At 37.8% G+C, this 11345-nt stretch overlaps 1 long non-coding RNA gene across 1 annotated transcript; it reads left to right on the forward strand.

Moving 5' to 3' along the window:
* Positions 1-6917: 6917 nt before the first annotated feature.
* Positions 6918-10462, forward strand: LOC112916367 (uncharacterized). Its single transcript, XR_012000336.1, has 3 exons — positions 6918-7106; positions 7630-7686; positions 10317-10462. It is a non-coding gene; the product is annotated as an uncharacterized lncRNA (long non-coding RNA).
* Positions 10463-11345: the final 883 nt, after the last annotated feature.

The following is an 11345-nucleotide window of genomic DNA, read 5'->3' on the forward strand; positions in this document are numbered from 1 at the left end:
TAGGATGGTAATTTGCTTTTTGCCACCCAGTGTCTACCTAATTTTATTTTTTATTTACATTTATCTTGAAATGAGTTATAATGAATTTTCATCAGCTTTTGGCTCTAAAGTATGTAGATATGTGTCATTCTTTTTAAGTGACAAAGGAGCATAAAAGTGATGTAGTTATCATCAGTGTTTAAAAAGCTGAAATAAAATAATCACAAGAGTATAGAAATACATGTCTATGTATCTGAGTATTTTTACAATCCTAAAGTGAATATTCTTACAAAATGAATGCTTTTTTGGTACATCTGCAGATCTCTTCATTTATAGGTACAGTTTAATTTTCAGTAACTTATTAATTATTTGCATAAAACTAAAACTCAGTAAAGTCAAGAACAAATGAAATATATATATGGCCTTCTCATCCTGGGGTATAGCCACATGCAAATTTTATTTATTTCCATATGTGGATGGTAAGCTCTATTAAAATCATAGCAACTATGAAACTGAACTCTTTACTGAAATAAAGATTTCAGTAAAGAGAGAAAACATAAAGGTCATCCTTATTAGATAAGTTTCATTTTAATCTCTGAATTCTAATAAATGGATTGCATTATTTCCTTTTCTAGAAACAGTAACTCAAGGACACATGGATCCTGGGAACTGAAGGTATGGTATTACTAGGGGATCAGATAGAAACATTTAGTAACATATGGAGTTGCAGTTCATTCATTATAATGACCATGTTTTGACTTTATTTGAGGTAGAAAAGACTTGTCCTCAGTAGAATATGGAGGTCCCTAATACTAAACTTTGACAAAGTTGCCAGGCCTTGTGAAAATCCATTAGCCTGGTTATCTACCACAGGAAAGGGAGTCCTATGACTGTCTTAGATGAATTGCAGTCAATATCCAGATGTCAAGGTCCATGTAAGCTAGCTAACCTTCAAGCTAACTAAGGCTGCAACCATTGCAGAACCCTGGAGACTGCCTTTCCGACAATATTGCTGCAGAAGTGGTGAAGGGAGGGCATCAGGAAACTGTTTTAGGAAAATCATTTGTATTTGAAATGCAAAACTCAGGACCCATATCAAAAAACAAGTACTGTTTCCTATAGAAATTAGGAAAATTGTTGAGCACAGTCAGATAACCAAAGTGCGTACTCACAGAAACTCATATGAATCTATGCTCTTTTCATTTTCCTGCCTGATTTTGTAGGTGAATGCTGTTGCTGCTAACTGATTTTCTTGCTCATATATTATCAATTTTCAGCATTAGTAAAACACAGGTCACAGCATTCATTAGTACAGAGTTCTTAGAGGGTTTGGGGCTTGTTCTGTTTTGTTTAATGCTAAAAGAAGAATTAAAGTCATCTACTTTAAAGTCATCTAATTAAAGTCATCTTCATTTACTGGAAGATCTGGTATACAAAAATACATCATTTAATTTTTTTTTTCCTTTCATCCTTGACAAAGTCTGTTATATTGTGTTTTGGCACTAGAAAATAGTTTTTACATTCTTATATCATTGATCCTTTGGCACAAGAGACTTCTTTCCTCTTTCACATTAGTACATTAGTAACTTAAGAATGTGACACTTGGGGGACAGTGTAGAAGGAGATCATGATTTGTTACTTATAGGACTGACTTTAGGAAGAATCTGCAGTGATTGCTGAAAACTGGAACTGGCTGACCTGCATTGGCAATGCCAAAATTGGACCAACAGTGGCAAAAAAAGAACATACTTGGGGAGGTAGCACACATCTTTGTTTTACTATCACAAACTCCTGCCTGGGCCCATCTACCATTTAGATACTATCTTGGCTTAATCTTTACACCAGAAACTCCTAGCAGGGCTTATTTCCTTTCACTTTTACCCTGAATTTGGGGATCCTAAGCACTGTGATATAGGCTCATTTTTCATCCAGCCCAGTCTTACTTCACTGCTGTAACTCAAAGTGTGGGAGGAAGAAAGAATGAAAGTAGATTTCCTTTATGTCATCCTGAAAGATTAGCAATGTACTTTTACTTAATAGCTTTCAGTTACTTATAATATAGGAATGTATCATGTCTTCTAGATCATACTGATATTGCTAACCTTCAGTTCCCCCCAAAGTTTCATACATGATAGCAGCATTGCCTTTTTGGACCTGTTTTTTCATCTAGAAAATAAAAAAGTTAAAGGCAGTATAAGTAACAAACACCTGCAATACTCCTATGCCAGTTTTCTACAAAAATACCCATGAAACATTCAAATAAAAAAAAATTAATGTTATTCATAGAGACTTAGGTAAAAATAGTGGAAACTAGAAGGAATTCTTACTAGGTAAAGCCATAAGGATAATTTTTTTTAATAGCGAATTCAAATTCTGCGTAAGTAACTTTGTTAGTAAGGCAAGATGACACCTTAGTGCTCGCATCATCTAACATTGCTTATTACCTTATGTATAAGAAGGCTGAACTTACACTTGAGGCAGCTGTTAAAGAGTCCCATCAGAAGAGGCTTTCTGGAGTGGCACTGAAGGTGTAACTATCCTGGAGCTTTTCCTTAACTCAGAGAACCACCGCTGGCATTCACCCAGGGGTAGGGAGTGGTAGTCATAAAAGGGAAGAATAATGACAAGAGCAGCAAAGCAACCCAAAAAGATCTCTTAGCCTCTACCTATTAGCAGATGTAGAGTACTTAGAGCAAGATTCTTTTTGAAAAGGCATTCTTTCTAGCTGTTTTTCAAAACTAAGAACTTTGGTCTTACTGCAAGGAAATTTATTATCCTCGTCTACACTAAGCCTACATCTGATGGACTTCCTTGGGTTTCCTTGGAGGAATGAAATGGGTTTAACATTTCTGGCTACCTGCTGGATAAGCATCCGCACTTGAGTGGATTGAAAAAGAGCTGAAAGCAATCCTCAGAGTCTGCCAATTCTCCAGTTGGTCTAGCTAAACCTGTCCTCACTGAGAAATGAGAAACTAAATGGACAAGAGCTTTGAACCAGCATTTCACACAGAAGGCCGAGAAGGGATCACAGGTTTTTGTGTGTGTGTGTGTGTGTGTGTGTGTGTATTGTTTTTTGGGGCAAAAGAAGGGAGAATTGGGTAAATTCCTTATCTTTTTTAAAGAAACACTAAAACATTCTTTTTTACTTTGATAAGTAACATAAGTTTAAGACTAATTTTTAAATCTGTTAAATGTTTAGCCACATTAGTCATTAAGGAAATGCATATTAAAACTATAGTCAGATACCCTTACACTGTTACAAACAGCAAAAATTAAAATATCGACAGTACCAAGTGTTGATGAGAATGTGGAGCAGACAAGAACTCTTCATAAACTGTGCTGGTGGTAGTGTAAATTGGCCCAACCATTTTGGAAATGTTTGACAGAAGCCTACTAACATTAAAGCATACATTCACCCTCAACTCAGTAATTCCACATCTAAGCATGTATCCAACCAAGGTAACATATGGGTACACAAACATATATAGAGGAATATTCTTAGCATTATTCATAATAACCTCAAAGTCGAAACAACTCCAGTGTCAATGCATAGAGTGAGCTACTGCTCAAACAAGGACAAGGACATGAGCTAACTTGCTACATGTAACAATTTGGATGAATCTTATAAACATGATGTTGATAAGCCAACAAAAAATGTGCTGTATAATTCCCGCTATAAAATTGTTCAAAAACAAGCAAAATATACCTGTAGGCAGAATGGAGTGGGGAGAAGTCAGAAATGGGCCTGATGGTGTGCTGGTAATCCTGCCTTTCTTCACTAGTGTGGCGATAACTTTGAGTTGTACTCTAAATGGTTTACACATTTTTAAAATTGTATCTTACACTTGAATTAAAGTTTTTGTTAGTGAATTAAGCAAAATCAGCATGAGGCTAATGGGACAGACACTTCTGCAGCATGAGAAAAGAACAATAAATATCCTGAGGCATTTAGAATGAAGGGCTTTATTTTTCCAGCACATGCATAGCAAGAAATATTAGAAAATAGCTGCTTCAGCTCCCATCCTGGTGCAACAGAACATTATGATAATGAGGGCAGAAGAGTAAGAGTGGGACAAGAAAGGGAGAGGCCAAATTAAGATTTGTTTCAGAAACAGTAAATAGTCATAGTGCTAAGGAGAATCGAACCCCAAATGAAGAAAGGTGAATATCAAACTGGTTTTCAGAAATCTGCAGGTTCTCCTGAGCCAACAGAGATCAGAGCTGCCTTCCTCAGTGTGCTATATTGTGCATAATAAGCTTTCCTTTAAAGGATTCTGCAACTTAAAGATGTTACGATAAACCAAAAGCACCAGAGTGGAAGATAAACTTTAAAAAGCACCTTCAGATGAATTTAGTGAGAAAAGGTACAGATTTAAAAGGCTGGTTACAAAGATTTATCCTTTGAATAATAGGTGATCCCAAAGAAAACAAATTAATATATAGTTTTAATAGGAGAAATCTTGATCTAAGGAAAAGGCTGTAGTCTACATGAAGATCCTCTTTTACACATTAATGCCAGCTGGAATAGAGCAGTTTTCTAGTTCAGAATGTCTTCAGTCATCCACATGTGAAGGTAACAGAAAAACATTCTGTGATCTGCACCACACTACTTATTTGCCCTTTATAGAAAGAAATACCTGAAAATAATCACTGCATTACCAAAATGAACCAAAATTAAGAAGAAAAGAAAGTTGGTAAGTATTGAAATCAGTAAAACTATTATGATAATGCAGGTAACTATATTTAAAACATATTTATTAAATGATTTATTTCAAAAAATTTAAATGGGATTTATTAACCCCAGATTAAATTAATGAAGGCCAGGAAGGGATCACAGTGTCTTTTTTTAGGAGGTAAAATGGGCAAAATTCTAGCTTCTGTTTAAAAAAAAAAATTAAAGCTTAATTGTTTTTTACTTTGGAATTTAAATAAATTTAAATAAATTTAAGAATCTTTTAAAGGGTGCCTGGGTGTCTTGGTCAGTTTAGGGTCCAACTTTATCTCAACTCAGGTCTTGATCTCAGGGTTGTGAGTTTAAGCCTGATATGGGGCTCCATGCTGGGCATGGAGACTACTTACTTTAAAAAAAAAAAAAAAAAAGCATCTTTCAAAATCTGTTAAGGTGATTAATAAATAACAATGTCTCCTGTCCAAATACTGTTTTTTTTAAGATTTTATTTATGGGGTGCCTGGGTGGCTCATATGGTTAAGCGTCATCTGCCTTCAACTCAGGTCATGATCCCAGGTCTTGGTTTTGAGCCCCGCATCCGGCTCCCTGCCCAGTGGGGAATCTGGTTGCTGCTCCCTTTCCCTCTGTTCCCCTGCTTGTACTCTCTGTCTCTCTCTAAGTAAATAAAATCTTTAAAAAAAAGATTTTATCTATTCACGAGAGACACACAGAGAGAGGCAGAGTTATAGGCAGAGGGATAAGCAGGCTCTCCACACAAAGCCGGATGCAAGACTCGATCCCAGGACCCTGAGATCATGTCCTGAGCCAAAGGCAGGTACTCGACCATTGAGCCGTGCAGGCATTCCTCCTGTCCAGAGCTTGAAAAAGACAAAAATGGAATCCTATTTGACAAAAGTTGAAACAGGGATCCCTGGGTGGCGCAGCGGTTTGGCGCCTGCCTTTGGCCCAGGGCGCGATCCTGGAGACCCAGGATCAAGTCCCACGTCGGGCTCCCGGTGCATGGAGCCTGCTTCTCCCTCTGCCGGTGTCTCTGCCTCTCTCTCTCTCTCTGTCTCTCTGTGTGGGACTATCATAAATAAATAAATAAAAATTTTTTTAAAAAGTTGAAAGAAATAAGAATAGCACTTAGGATCCAAACTGTTTGGGATGCCTGGGTAGCTCAGCGATTTAGCGCCTGCCTTCAGCCCAGGGCGTGATCCTGGAGTCCTGGGATTGAGTCCCACACCGGGCTCCCTGCATGGAGCCTGCTTCTCCCTCTGCCTGTCTCTGTCTCTCTCTCTCCCAGTGTCTCTCATGAATAAATAAAATCTTAAAAAAAAAAGATCAAAACTGTTTAAACTATTCAAATTTTAAAAACAGAATGAAATGATTGCTTCTTCCAGAAGACTTACCTTTAATCAAAGTCTGTCACATAACAGCTAATATTAAAGTATTTCAGAGTACAATTAAAGAAAGTATAAATAGCATATTCACTACTAAAATTACAATTAGTAGTGAAGACAACAAACTCTACAGTTTATATGCAGAATAATATAGTGTTGAGATGGAGAAATACAGAGATGCCTGGATGACTCAGTGGTTGAGCATCTGCCCTGGGCTCGGCTTGATCCCAGGCTCCTGCTTCTCCCTCTGCCTATGTCTCTGCCTTTCTCTGTGTGTCTCTCATGAATAAATAAATAAAATCTTTTTTTTTTTTTTAACGGAGAAATACTAAGGCCTTTAAAAAGTGTAGAGGGGCACCTGCTTGACTCAGTCAGTCGGGCCTCTACCTTCGGCTCAGGTCATGATTCTGGGACCCTGGGATTGAGCCCCATATAGGGCTCCCTGCTCCGTGAGAAGCCTGCTTTTCGCTCTCCCTCTGCCCCTCCCCTCTGTATGTGCTCACTCTCAAATAACTAAAATCTTTTTAATAAATAGTGTAGATTATGGTGGAGACCTTTAACAGGTGTTCTGTGAACTATCATAACCAAGTAAAAGGGAGATAAAAATGAAAAAAAATACCATTTATTTTAAAACGATACAATTCTTTTCTCAAATGCAATAGTTTACAAATCGATAGCAATATTGAGTAACAGGCAGCGTGGGGGACCCAGAAACATCTCTTGACTTATGCATATCAGCTGATTTAGAATATTTACGGCAAGATTCAAAAACAAAACAATCCCTCAAACTTGTCCTAAAGTTTGTTTAGCCTCTGTCCTGAAGACAAATTGCAAGGAAATCACTTACCACCTTCTATTCCAAACCTAGACACCCTCTGCCTCCTCAGCGATCTTAGAAGAATGAAATGGCTCAGCATTCGATGCCCATCTGCTGGACGTTGCATCAGCATCTGAGCGGACTGTAAAAGCTGAAAACAACCACTACAGCCTGATAATTCCCCTGAAGTTCATTTTGTAGGGCAGAAATTGTAGAGGCTGTGTTCTTTGATCACAAGGTAACAAAACCAGAAAATAAAAGCACAGTCATCTGGAAAATAATTTTAAAGCCCTCTTCTAAATTATTTTGTCAAAAGATGCAATAGAATTGAAAACAAAATGGCAGAAAGCTAGAGGGTGATATATTTAAAGCTATGCTAAAGGACAAATTGATAGCCATTGTTGCATACGAAGGGGAAATGGATGAATTAAACATGTAACACTAGAAACAAAAGTTAACAATAAACAGACTAATTAGGAGTAAATGAGAAAAAAAGTAAAAAGGCAACCTAACATGCATTTTTTTTTTAAAAATTGAAAATCAGAAATAACAAGTAATGGAAAGAGACTTAAGCGCCATCCTCAACTATATATTTTATTTAAACATTTGTTATAAAATGTCAAGTACAGCAGTTTAGAATAGCCAATCAATAATAATTAAGAAAACCTAATCAGGTCAATAACCAAAGAAAAAAATTGAAGCAGTTATCAGTGAATTGTGGATCCTTAAATAAGCCCTGTTCACTTTATCCATTCTTCCAGACTTGAGAAACACATTATTCCTGTGGTTTTTAAGTTTTTCCATGCAGCAAGAAAAAGGTGAGTACACATGTCCATTTTGCATAAATAATATTACCCTGATACCAAAATTTTAAAAGCAATTAAAATGAAAGCTTATATATCCTCAGTTTATCCATGAATATGGATGTAAACAAATCTAAAGATATTAGTGCAAATAAGATGTTCAAAGAACGATTTACCATGCCTAATAGGGTTTATCCTTTGATGAAAGAGGAGTTCACATGAAGAAAAATTATTACTATAATACTGATCTTCATAGGACTATAATGAGACTGCAAGTTGGTAACTTATCCATTCGTGTGATTGCGCAAATGTCGTGGACACTTCAGATCATATTTGGTTTACTTGATACAATCACTAGCTGGAGAAATGGGATTAGGCTGATGTGTGTAAGTGAATCAGTGTCCAACCCTCCCCTCTAATTACATGATTGCTATAAAATGGAGAAAAAGTATGGATGGATATCGGTGAGGGAACCAAAATATCTAAAACTGCTTCTTAAAAAAAAAAAAATCTTGATTTATTGAGCCCTTACTATTTGTCGGGTATCAAGCTAATTGTTCTACATATATCTCAAAACCTATGAAGTACTGTTCTTGTTTTAACAAAAGGGAGGGCAGGTGGGTCAGTCAGTTAAGCATCTCCCTTCAGCCGGTGTCATGATGCCAGGATCCTGGGATCGAGTCCCACATTGGGCTCTCTGCTCAGTGAGGAGTGTGCTTCTCCCCCTACCCCCCCACCCCCCATTTGTGCTCGCTCACGCATGCTCTCGCTCTCTCTGTCAAATAAATAGAATCTTTTTTAAAAAAAAAAAAGAAGAAGAAAGGTAAGGTACTTTGAGAAATGAAGTAACTTGCCCAAGATCACACAAACCAGTGAAGGAGGAAGCTACTTTGGGCACAGTCTTCACGGAAAACCATATTCTTAACCAGTACACCAAATATCAACAGCTGTAACAATTCAGAAACTCATACACACCAGTTGAATATCATGCAACAACAAATCCTTCCAAAACTGTGGGATAGCATGGGAATAATGCTTACTATTTAGTGAAGGCAAGCAGTATTACAAAACTGCATATAGTATGGTTTATAAATTTTTAAGCTAGAGTGAGTTTGAGAAGAAGCCAATGTATGTGTGTGTTTGCTTTTCACTATTGCCGTTTTTCCTTGGCGAATGTGTGAAGTTTTTTTAAATCTTAAAAGGATACTGTATCCCCTACGAGATTGAAAGCTATTTGTGATCAAATCCTGTTTATTTTTGCAACCTCAAACCCAGCTGTGCACTTTACACGTAGGCACAAAATGTTTTATTTATTTGGATTACAACATAAAGGGTCCTCTGTAGTAAGGGTTCTTACTACAGAGATGCCATAAACAAATCTGTATTTTCTATAAATACCCTAGTGATTGTTCAGATGCCATCTCTTCAAATTGAGGCCCCGCTGACTAGGCTGATTTTTAAAGATTCTAACGTTAATTTCCATTTTATGTCTGTTTTCTTTTATATATGTATTAGTAGCTAAATCATAGTCCACATACAAATCTTAGTGATATTTTAAAGTAACAGGTAACATCTAATGAACTCTTACCAAGTCAGTACTGTCCTAGGCACTTTAAGGCATTGTCCCATTTAGCAGTTCTAACAGTTCTGGGGAATTAATACTATGAGACACAAAGATGTTAAATGACTTCACCATGACACACAGCAAGTAAGAAATGTTGCTGATACACTCAGGATACTCCATGCCTTTGCTTAAGTTCACACACTATAAGCACAAAAATAAAATAAAATAAAATAAAATAAAAAAATTTAAGCACAGTTCTTTAAGAATGAACTAGAAAATCTTTGTCATAAAGATGGAGCATGTCATGGAGAGAGAATTTTATTCCATTGTGTGGCCCCTTGAGAGAGTGGAGTGGAGAGAAAAGTATACCTGAGATGAGAGGAAGTGATGAGCAGAAGAGACAAGGAAAACAGGTGGCAGAAAAAGCGTTGTTTCCCTTTTGACCTTGGTTGTACAAGCTTGACAACTGTATTGAGCACCTGTGTATGGAGTGCCAGGGGACACGATGGTAAGAAGAAGAAAAAAATAGCTTCCCTGCCCTTATGTAGATTAGCCTAATTCTTATGTAGTTTGAAGAAATAGTGTACTGTGGGTTCAGCTGCCACCTAGGTCCACCACACTGACTCCTCCCAAACCTCCCTCTTCCAAAGGATTCACCGAAACAAAAGAATTCCCCTTTTACTGTCCCCCTTAATTTGTGCACACCTTCACTGTTGGAGACTGTTTCTATATGTCTTGCAAGCGGAGGCACTCTTTTTTCAGGAATGTTTTTATAGTGAACCGTCTTGGAAGATAGTGTCCCCTCTAAAGCAAAAGGCAGATTTGTTGTAGCCTCCAGCATAATAAGGATAATGTCTTTTTCCAGAGCAAAGGGCAGGCACACTTACTGCCCTTTATAAAAGATTTAGATTCCCAAAGCTTGAGGATCTTCAGTTCTGATAGAAGCTTACTACACACACAGCATCAATTTGGGACCCCCTTTGTTACCGATTTAAGGCTTAGGGGACTAGAGGAACCAATGCACACATGATGCTCAAACTGCTTATTGTGCTGTGGATAATAAAGTTCTTCATCTCTGAAGCGTCTTCTGCCAGCATCCACAAGACTGGCATGCCAACGTGCTGTCCTGCGAGTAGGATAAAGCTTCAGACCCTTCACGGTTCTTGACAGCCACCCTCCTTCAAGATCTGGACCCATCCAATGGAGCAGCGAGTTCCCTCACACCCCTCTCCCATCAGTCTCACAAGAGATGATCTTATTTCTGATTGTTTTCATAAAAGTACCTCTGCCTTTTCTAGAACATAACATATGTGGAATCGTACAAACAGATACTCTTGTGTTTCCCAGCTTCAGCATGTCTGTAAGATACATCCATGCTGTTGTGTGTATCAGTGGTTCATTCCTTTTCATGTCTGAGCAGTAGTCCATTGTTAGAATTTATCCATTCCCCTGTTTATGGACATTTGGTTGTTTTCAGCTTGCAGAATAAAGCTGCTATAAACATCCACGTGTTTAGTAATTTTTTTTAAGATTTTTTATTTATTCATAAGAGACACAGAAACACAGGCAGAGGGAGAAGCAGGCTCCCTCTGGGAGCCCTACGTGAAACTCGATCTCAGGACACCAGGATCACACCTTGAGCTGAAGGCAGACACTCAACCTTTGAGCCACTCAGGCATCCCAGTAATGTTCTATTGTATACAGGATATTGGGAACAAATCATTGTAGAGGCTCCAGATTTTTATAAATATTGTATAAGGTTGAGAGAAAGAAGCAGACCCCCTGCTGAGCAAGAAGCCTGATGTGGGGCTGATCATAGGACCCAGAGATCATGACCTGAGCCAAAGGCAGATGCTTAACCACCAGAGCCACCCAGGCGCCCCAGGATTGTTCATATTTGTCTTAGAAGGTACATAAGCTCTCTGGATCCAAATTTCTAGCTCCATCTCTTCTGCAGTGGGCTATAGCTGATATTTCTATCATAGTTTTCAGCCTTCCACCTGTTGTTTTTCACTGTGACCCCTTGGAATCTGTCTTGCACAAGTACAGCCAAAGGAGTCAGCTAAAAATTGGGGTGAGGTTTATTATAGATTTGGGACTCTCTATGTTG

This window comes from Vulpes vulpes, chromosome 3 (genome assembly GCF_048418805.1).
Source record: "Vulpes vulpes isolate BD-2025 chromosome 3, VulVul3, whole genome shotgun sequence".
Lineage (NCBI taxonomy): Eukaryota > Metazoa > Chordata > Mammalia > Carnivora > Canidae > Vulpes > Vulpes vulpes.